General features: G+C 42.2%; 1 pseudogene; it reads right to left on the bottom strand.

Annotated features, from left to right (window-relative positions):
• Positions 1 to 8,310: 8,310 nt before the first annotated feature.
• LOC116803448 lies at positions 8,311 to 9,623 on the bottom strand (annotated as a pseudogene).
• Positions 9,624 to 9,835: the final 212 nt, after the last annotated feature.

Below are 9,835 nucleotides of genomic sequence, written 5' to 3'. Positions count from 1 at the left end.
TGCCTTGGAAAGTGCCCTAGCCTTAGCATGGCATTAAAAATTTTTACTAAGGCTAGGACTCCTTTGCGTGGCAGAGACTTCGCAGCACGGTTGTCGATGCTATCGTAACCAGGGGTTTTCTTGATGTGTAGCGCCTTCAGCTGCATCATGACTTCCTGCGGAGTGGTATGCCTAATGGGGCGAGCCGGTACAGTCGGAGCGTCCAGAAAATTATTGATTTCTACGCGGTTTGAGTCGTCTGTTAGGTTGAAGGGCAAGAAGGTGGAGGTCAGGTGCAAAGCAAATGCCCTCGCTTTTTCATCGTCCGTCTTGAGCCAGAGGCCACTTTGACTCAGGATGGGAGATTGAAACATCGGCTGCCTCTTGATATTTCTTGTGAGCCTCCATAACGAGAAGTTGCTGTTGTTATCTGGGCCAATACCCTCAAGCAGGGTATCCAGATTATCTCGTCGGGTCCTGGCTAGCAAACGATGCAGTCTGTTTGTGGTACTAGAGTATAGCTGCTTGATGTTCGGATCTCCTGTGGCGATATACCGTCTCCTGAGGCTCCTTTTGTGGGAGAGCAGCTCCCTAGCCTCCAAGCTCAAGATGGGAGCCCTCCTTGCGGTCGTGTGACGAGCTTGATGTGGGGGAGGTGTGGCCCTCCGTGCTGCTTCCGCGATTGTAGCTACGAGGTAATCTACATAAGCTTCCAGACTACTGCATGTGTCAATGGGGATGTTGAGATCAACTGTGGCCTCGATGTGCTCCTTGAAGGCCACAGTATTTGCAGTAGGTGACAGCATTTTAGTGACACCTTTGAAAAGCTGAGCGTCTTCATCCAGCACAAACAGCAGGGGGAGATGGTCAGACGACAGTTCTGTCAGGGTTTGCACGTTGATTTCTTGCTGTCTGAATCCTTTGGAGATCCCGAAATCAATTGCACTTGGAGTGACACTTGTTCGAAAGGGATAGCAAGTAGCTTCTCCAGTTGCAACAATGTCAATACCTTTGCCCGCCAGAGCGGAGAGCAGCACCCTGCCTCTAGTGCACATCCTGTAGTTTCCCCACCATCTGTGCTTTGCGTTCCAATCACCTGCCGCTAGGAACTTTGTGCCAAATTGAGAGATGATAAGCTCAACGTCAGCCTCCGTCCACCTGAGGTTAGGAGGGCAGTATACTGAGGCAATGTTAAAAGTACCCCTGCTTGCCGTCAGCTGGATAACTGCTGCCTGGATGTGATTTTCCGACAGGGTGGAGAAGAGTTGATGGGAGATGAGTGATCTAATAAGGATCGCCGCACCTCCGCGACGGCTGTCATCCGGGTGGTTGGCAGTGTGGAGGGTAAAGCCAGGAATTCTAAAAGTGGACCGGGAAACGAAGTGGGTTTCCGACAGCAGGAGGATGTCGATTTCGTGAAGCTCGATGAAGGCGAGGATCTCATTGGTCTTCGAGGAGGCCCCATTGGCATTCCAAGCTGCTATCTTAAGAGGACCCATTTTGAGCAGCAGAAGGGAAGGTGCGATTTTGCATGAGCAGTTGCATTAGTGTTTCAACTAGTGACAACATCCTGTCAAGCCTAGAAAACAGTTGTTCCAGCTTAGACTCAAGGTTGGCGCTTGCAGGGGGGACAGTAACGGCAGGCTTGGCGACGGGCTGACTTCCTCTGACTATACTAGCAAAGGAAGGCTTACCAGACATAAGGACTGGTGGACTGGGTTGGTGTACTCCTCTTGCAGGACCAGAAACAGAGGGTTCATTGACTTTCCGTTGATGTTTGCGGTTAGAAGCCTCTAGCAGGTATTTTTTGCAACCTTTAAAGTTTGCTGCATGGGGGCCGCCACAGTGAAAACAGAATCTGGCCTCGTCCTGTTCCAGCTTGCACTCTGCAGTGGGGTGATTTTCTCCGCATTCTCTGCATATATAGTGCCGAGAACAATATGCCTTGGTATGACCATAGCCTTGGCACCTGTGGCATTGAATCGGTTCCGATTGTTTACGGGGTTTCTCCCAAGTTACCCTGTGCCTACAGACAACCGGTATGCCCTTTACTTGATTGTTGTTCTCAGCTTTTTTGAGGTCAATGAACCTCATATTAAGAGGAAGAGAGGTAGCCTTGTTGCGCGGAGTATAAATCCGTACAACGTTATGTCCTTCGTTCTGGAGGGCTGCGATGATATCCACCGATGGGACTCCGTGGTGAATATTGCGCATGACAATCTTGTAGGGTCGGTCCTCCGGTAGCTGATGGTGATGGAAAAGGGATCCTTTGTCGAGAAAGTGACGGGCCACCAGCCTGTAGCTTTCTGGGGAGTTGCACTGAACAGCGCAATCTCCCGAATTCAGGGCCTTTATTGTATAGGAGTCTCCCACAAGAGCGTCCAGCTCGTCGCGAAATGATGTGAAGTTCACCACATTGGGAAACATCATTCTAGGTACCTTAGAGTGACGGCTTGATTTCGGGGCTGGTACAGTTTGGTGAGCACCTTTCAGCTGTTGTTTTTGTCCTGCTTTCCTTGCGGCACGGTTGAGGGCGGTATTCGAGGAGCATGGCTCGTCGTTGTCACTCGAAGATTCCACGCCCAGGACCATATCTTCCTTGTCGCTAAGGGCTTGGAAGCGATTGGCAGTGATTTTAGCCGGCTTGTCAGACGCCACCTTTTTTACCATTTTAGGGGAGAGGACCGCACCTGCTCTCTTTATATTTCATCTATTCCTAGATTTAAAGGAGACATCCTGCCAGCCGGAGGCAGATTGTGGCTTCGCAATTGAGCTGACAGATGCACTGTTGTGAGTTGTACTGGCAGTAGTAGAGCATACGTTGCCGCTCAAGGAGGAGGTGAATATGTACGCAGACGAGATAGTCGAGCTGGTGGTGGTCAGTGTGAAGGTCGAGCTGCAGTAGGTATTAGAAATACTGGTAGTAGCGAAGGCTGGATCTTCACTCAGCCAGCTCTTTGTCAATTCCTTCCGAATCTCTTTAGGGCCAGCGCCAGCAATTAGCTTCATCAACTCATAATCGATAGATTTTTGCTGTGGATCGTTATCCATAATCAAAATCTGCCAGCTAAAAGCTTACAGTTCAAGCAGCAGAGTGTCTAAGACACAAGCGACCGCGTGGCCGCTGGGCAGCGGAGCCCCACTTCGTGCAAACAAATTCACGTTGAGTTCCACTACAATATCACAGATAGCGACTTAAGGGTCACTATTAACAATTTGTGCCACTATTTTGGATTTGATTTTAGTTTAAAAATTCACGAACAAAAAACTATAAACTCTGACCTACTGCTTGGCCTGCTGATTATATAGTCGTTGAGTTTTCCGACAAAGAAAAAATTCATAACCTAAATATAATTTCAAATCAAATAAAAGAATTTGAAAATAAAGTTATGAATAAAATTGAAAAGGAGCATTCTAAAATAAATACGCAAATTCCTTTTCGTACCGATATTCGAGGAGAAATAAATACAGTCAATGACAGAGCAATATATAGTAAACAATATCCTTATGCCATGTCGGTCTCAGATTTCGTTAATAATGAAATCGATAGAATGCTAAAAGAACAAATTATAAGACCAAGTAGGAGCCCCTACAATTCACCAGTCTTAGTAGTGCCCAAAAAAGGTCAAAACGAAGATGGATCTCCAAAACATCGATTAGTTATTGACTATAAAAAATTAAATGAAAGTACAATACCTGACAGATACCCGATGCAAGATCCGTCTGTAATATTATCTAACTTAGGGAAGTCAAAATATTTCTCAACAATTGATCTGGAATCAGGATTCCACCAAATTTTAATGAAAAATTCAGATATTGAAAAAACAGCTTTCTCTATAAATAACGGGAAATTTGAGTTCTTACGTATGCCATTTGGGTTAACAAACGCCCCTAGAATATTTCAAAGAGCAATGGATGACATATTGAGAGAACAAGTCGGAAAAACTTGTCATGTTTATATGGATGATATAATAATCTTTTCTAATACAATTGAATTTTTAATTCAATTAATAAATATTTTACAACAAGCAAATATGAAAATTTCTCTAGAAAAATCTAAATTCTTTAAATTAGAAACAGCATTTCTAGGTTATATAGTATCTCACAATGTAATTAAAACAGATCCTGAGAAAATCTCCACAATTATGAAGTATCCGATTCCACAAAACATTAGAGAACTTCGAAGTTTTCTAGGCCTCACCGGCTATTACCGTAAATTTGTCCGAAATTATGCAAAAATTGCCAAACCTTTAACCAAATACCTAGGAGGAGATAATGGAAAAATTTCTAGGAGAATGTCCACAAAAATTACAATACAGTTAGACGACCCAGCTGTTAAAGCTTTTAAAGAACTTAAAGATAATTTAATAGCACAAGTGGAATTAGTTCAACCAGATTATACCAAAAAATTCACTTTAACGACAGACGCATCAGATGTAGCTATCGGAGCAGTTTTATCACAGGATAATAAACCAATTACTTTCATATCCAAAACTTTAAATAAAACCGAACAACTTTATGCCACAAATAAAAAAGAATTGTTGGCAATAGTTTGGGCTCTTAAAAATCTCAGGAATTACTTATATGGTGTAATTGGTATAGAAATACAAACAGACCATCAATCTTTATCTTTCACAATCTCAGATAAAAACCCGAACGTAGAAATGAAAAGATGGTACTCCTTTATAGAAAGTTTCACCCCGAAAATAATATATAAACCCGGAACAACTAATGTCGTAGCCGACGCATTATCTCGAATAAAAATAAATAATATTACTAACAGCGACTTAGAACAATCAAACTCAGATCAAAATACACAGCATTCTGCCGAAAGTAGTTTTGAAAATGTAATACAAGAGACCCGAAAACCGTTAAATCAGTTTCAACAACAACTGTTATTAACAAAGGGGAGGTATACAATACATGAGTCATTGAATGTTTTTGATAAGACAAGACATATAATTGAATATGATACGCCAGAAAACTTAATAGAAATATTAAGGGAATATCTAAAACCAAACATAACGGTAGGAATTCATTGCACTTTAGAAGATCTTTATCATATCCAATTACCATTAAAAAATAACTTTACCAATAAATTTCTTTATACTAAAATATTTCTACAAGATGTGGAAAATAATGAAGATAAGGCTATCATAATAGAAGAAACACATAGTCGTGCTCACAGAGGACTAGACGAAAATTATAAACAAATCAATAGATTATTTTATTGGCCAAATTTATATATCAAATTAAAGGAATATATAAAAAATTGTACAATTTGCAACGAAAATAAATACAACCGGCATCCTATTAAAATCCCTATTGGGGAAGCTCCTATTCCAACTAAAGAAGGAGAGAATTTACACATCGACATTTATTACGCGCAAAGTCTTATTTTCTTAACCTGTATTGACGCGTATTCAAAATTCCTGGTTGTAAAAGAAATTCAAAATAAACTAAACATCGAGAATAAAGTAATGGAATTACTCCAACAGTTTCCCCACGCCAAAGTAATTATGACTGATAATGAACCGAGCTTCACCTCTGCTCAATTTAAATCTTTTGCACAAAGATGTGGTTTAACTCTACATTTCGCCGACCCCAGACACAGTACCTCGAACGGACAAGTAGAAAGGGCACATTCAACATTAACAGAATTAGCTCGCTGTATAAAGGAAGAATTTAATCTCACTGACTATTCTGAAATAATTATTAGAGCCGCAAAAGAATTCAATCAAAGCATTCATTCCACAACAAACCAAAAACCTTTTGATATTCTATATAATAAAGTTGATCACGAAAATACTTCAAGAATTCTAAAGAACACACAAGAAAAAATGTTAGTAACACACAATGAAGGTCGTAAAGAAAAAGAATATCACGTAGGTCAAGTTGTTTATGAGAAGAAACACGGAGAAAGAAATAAGCTAAAAACTAGATACAAAAAACAGGTTGTTAAGGAAAACTTACCTAACAAAGTTATAATCAATAACAGAAACAGGACTATTCACAAAGACAACATTAAGTTTTAACAAATACCATATTTTTTTTATTAAATTACAGAAAATGCATTTCGTATTACTTTTAATAACATTCGCAATGATAACCACTTCAGAAATAATTGATTACTCCAATCACGAATTCTTCCTGTTCAAGGACAAAAAGGATGTCCTTACCTATGAATCATATGCTGACTTATTCCACGTAACTAACTTAAGTTTTATAAAGAAATAATCAATCTAGAATCAGGATATGTAAGAAAAGATAAAAATATACGGACACAATGGGAAATAACTTACGAAATACAGATAATAGAATTAATTTTGTCACAACTGATACCAACTAGATCAAAAAGGGGAATAAATGAGTTAGGTACTGTTTGGAAATGGTTAGCTGGAACTCCGGATCACGATGATTTCATTAAAATACAGAATAAAATAAATGATTTGATTGAAAACAATAACCAACAATTTATTATTAATTCCAAATTGTTTAAAGAGATAAAATCACTTTTCGATCATTTTAAAAACATTTTTATCGATCAAGAATTGCCATTAAGAAAACATCGTTTACGTTTATTAACATTTGACTTACAAAACATTATTGATACTATCACACTGGCCAAAATTGATTTATTCAACACAAAAATTTTAAATAATGAAGACATTAAAGAAATATTAGATCACGAACAAAAGCCTGTACTTATTGCAGACCTAATGGACATCGCCATATTCAAAATTGTATTGCATAAAGAACTCTTAGTAATTTATATAAAATACCCCGTTATAACAAACAGATGCGAAATTTACTATGCCAGATCCATTTCACATAATGATGGAAAATTACTTATAAGTAATCAGGTCGCAAAATGCGAAAATAGAGGAGCGTACAAAACCATTTCGTCATCAACAAAACCGTCACTCAGCTATGGAATCCGAGTCGATTACAAAACAAGTTGACGCCTGGTTGCAGGATGGCATTGTGCGCAAACGCCGAGGAAGCAATGGCCGCCAAGGAGGAACTACAGGCGTTGAGCAAGGAGGTCGAGCGCAAGGTCAAGGCCCTGGAGGCAGAAGTATTACAGCTGACTGAAGATCTTGCCAGCTCAGAGAGGGCGCGACGTGCTGCTGAAACGCAGCGTTACGCCTTAACTCTTTGCGTCGCCTAACTCACTGAACGTATCAGCAGCGCGGAAAAGGAACTGTTCCCGCTGCAGTGCAGCAACAAGGTACTGACATCGATGATCGAGGAGATTAATGTGGAGAACACCTCGCTCCGCACCGAGGCAATCAAGTGGCAGCAACCCAGAGGAGTTCATCTGGTGGCTATTAAACGAAATCAGTTTGTGACTGGCAAAAAACTAGCTAGCAGTTTTCTCGGGCCATATGAAGTAACTAAGGTAAAAAGAAACGGCCGATACGATGTACGGAAAGCAGCTCAGATGGAAGGCCCTATAATAACTGCAACATGTGTAGAAAATACAATAACAATAACAATAGTTATCGATAGGCGATGATCGAAAATCATCGCAAAGGGTAGCGTCGTGAGCGCAAGTAGATATAAGAAAATAGGACAAGCATAGAGAGAGTCGAAGTAGAACAAAGCGAGTTGAAAGTGGTGTAGTTAAAAGATCTTAAAGCCGAAAGTTGTCGTGTCCCAACCCATAAATTTTGTGTGTCTGTAGTCTTGATTATGTGCCCAATTTGGTGTGCCTGTGTCTTGAACATTTATCTATTTGATAAAGCTGCAATTATTTTGCGCTTGCACTAATAATGTAGAAAATTACGATTTTTTTTTGGCGGATGATTTAATCATATTTATACGCTTATTAGTTCCGATTAGGGGTTAAGGATAGTACTTGATGGTTGTTACGTTATAGAAAAGCATTCGCTTTTCTATTTCAGGTTACGTTTTTAAGAGTTACTAATGCCATTTCAAATTGTTCATGTCGATCACTAAGCCGAGGATAAACTAATTAACTACGTTAACATTATTGTTATGTTCAGCACAAGTTTCTGCATCCATGTACATATACATATATGCCCTATTCCGGTAATACAATATTATAATTTCATATGTAGCAACAAAGATGGTCTAATTGTCGATCTAAAACACAGGAAATAAGTTAAGCGCTGGCATGTGTAAAACTAAATCGAATGGTAATTGAGTTAACTGGATCACGGAGATTAGCGACTGCTGGTTGGCTGGCTGGCTGCTGATGTTTTAGTGGTTGCTGAAGTAAAAGTTGTTGTTGCGTATGTTGCCAGGGCTCGCCAGCGGATCTAGCGGATGCAGCTGAGCGGGGCCACGAGGGCTGCACGCAGTGGATCTGGCCGTAGGCACATCATCCAGGTTGCAACGACGACAGCGACGGGCGGGACGATGCCAGCGGGGCAAGTCCTGCCGGCGACGCCGTCACTTACGACGCTGGAAGACACGTCGCAGTGCCTTGCGCCAGAAAAAGCGATGCGATTTGTTCTTGGTGGGTGTCTGCGGGTCCTCTATTTGAGCAAGTGCCACACCCAAGTCCTCAACCAAGTCCAAATCGTTTCCGGGAGCGATGCGACGACGTGTAGGTGTAGCTGGCGATGTGCGGGCCGTGTTTGTCGAAATGGTTGCGTGGGGTAGTGGAGTGGGTGTTGCTGAGGCTGTGGTTACAAAGGGTGCAACCAAATAAGGTCGGGCCTACAGTGCCGCAATTGCTGCAGCCGATGTGGAAGCAATTGATGAGATGATAGCCAAAGTAGCCACCGATGCCGAAGATTCTATATAGCCCCTGCCAACTTCTCCGTCTGCTGTTACTGCCGGTGATCCACCTTTTAGTGCTGTTGCTCTTGTTCCTTTTCCTGTTCCGGTTCCTGCTAGAGCTCCCCCTCCATCTACTGTTGCTGGCTGGGTTGCACGCAGCTAACAAGCAGGTTGCATCGTAACTTATCTAAGCCACGGATGCTGCAGACACTCCGCTGCGGTGGCACGCTTGTTCGGATCGAGCTCGAGCATGGGCTTAAGGAAGCGAATGACGCCGCATCCTTTTGCGACCACTCGTACTTCTCCAGAAGAACGTCCATTAGGCCCCAGGACTTAAGGCCCGAGATATTTCGTAGCTCGCAGGAACGGGTAAACGACTTCGCCGCATAGGTGCCGTTTAACAAAATGTTCCGCGGTATTGGACCCAGTAGCTCGATGATGTGGGCCAAATGGTCCTCGTTGCGGGTGTACGATTCGCCGGAGTGTGGCTCAAAAAGATAGTCACCGATGGCCAGTTCGAATACCATGCATGCAGTGCTCCAGATATCCGCCGAGGTGTTATAGCCCGCACCGATAATAACTTCTAGTGACCGATATTGACGCGGTTGAATGGCCTCGGTCAAGTGATGATCAACCCAACAAGCGTTTCCCAGATCGGCGATCTTTACGTTGACTTTGCATTCCTCTAACGCCGGATCCTGTTTAGCCGTGTCCTTTGCTTGCGGCGGCGGAGAAGGTGTTGGCAGCGTTGGATTCGAATGCGGTCCATTCGTAGCCGAAGATGTATTCTCCACGGAGGGTGAGCGCACATGAGGCTCGTCCACGCACAGGAGGACATTCTCGGGCTTTATGTCCGTGTGGATGATCTGGCAGCACGTGTGAAGATAGTCAAGACGGAGTCGATGACGGAGAGTCCGGGCAAGTGGCGTCCGCCCGGTCTAGTTAGCCTTACCCGGGTACTGCGGACCTTTTATTTCTCTGCAACTAGTGGGTACTATGAGCAATAGACCAAATAATATTAAAATACCGTGCTGAAAGTTGTAAAGTTCTAAATAAAAAGTTGTGAAATTTCGCAAGTTTGTTGGCGTCGGTCGGAAATTTCTAG

This window comes from Drosophila sechellia, unplaced genomic scaffold, assembly GCF_004382195.2.
Source record: "Drosophila sechellia strain sech25 unplaced genomic scaffold, ASM438219v1 Y_30, whole genome shotgun sequence".
NCBI lineage: Eukaryota > Metazoa > Arthropoda > Insecta > Diptera > Drosophilidae > Drosophila > Drosophila sechellia.
The sequence above is the reverse complement of the archived record's forward strand: the minus strand, read 5'-3'. Positions and strand labels throughout refer to the sequence as shown.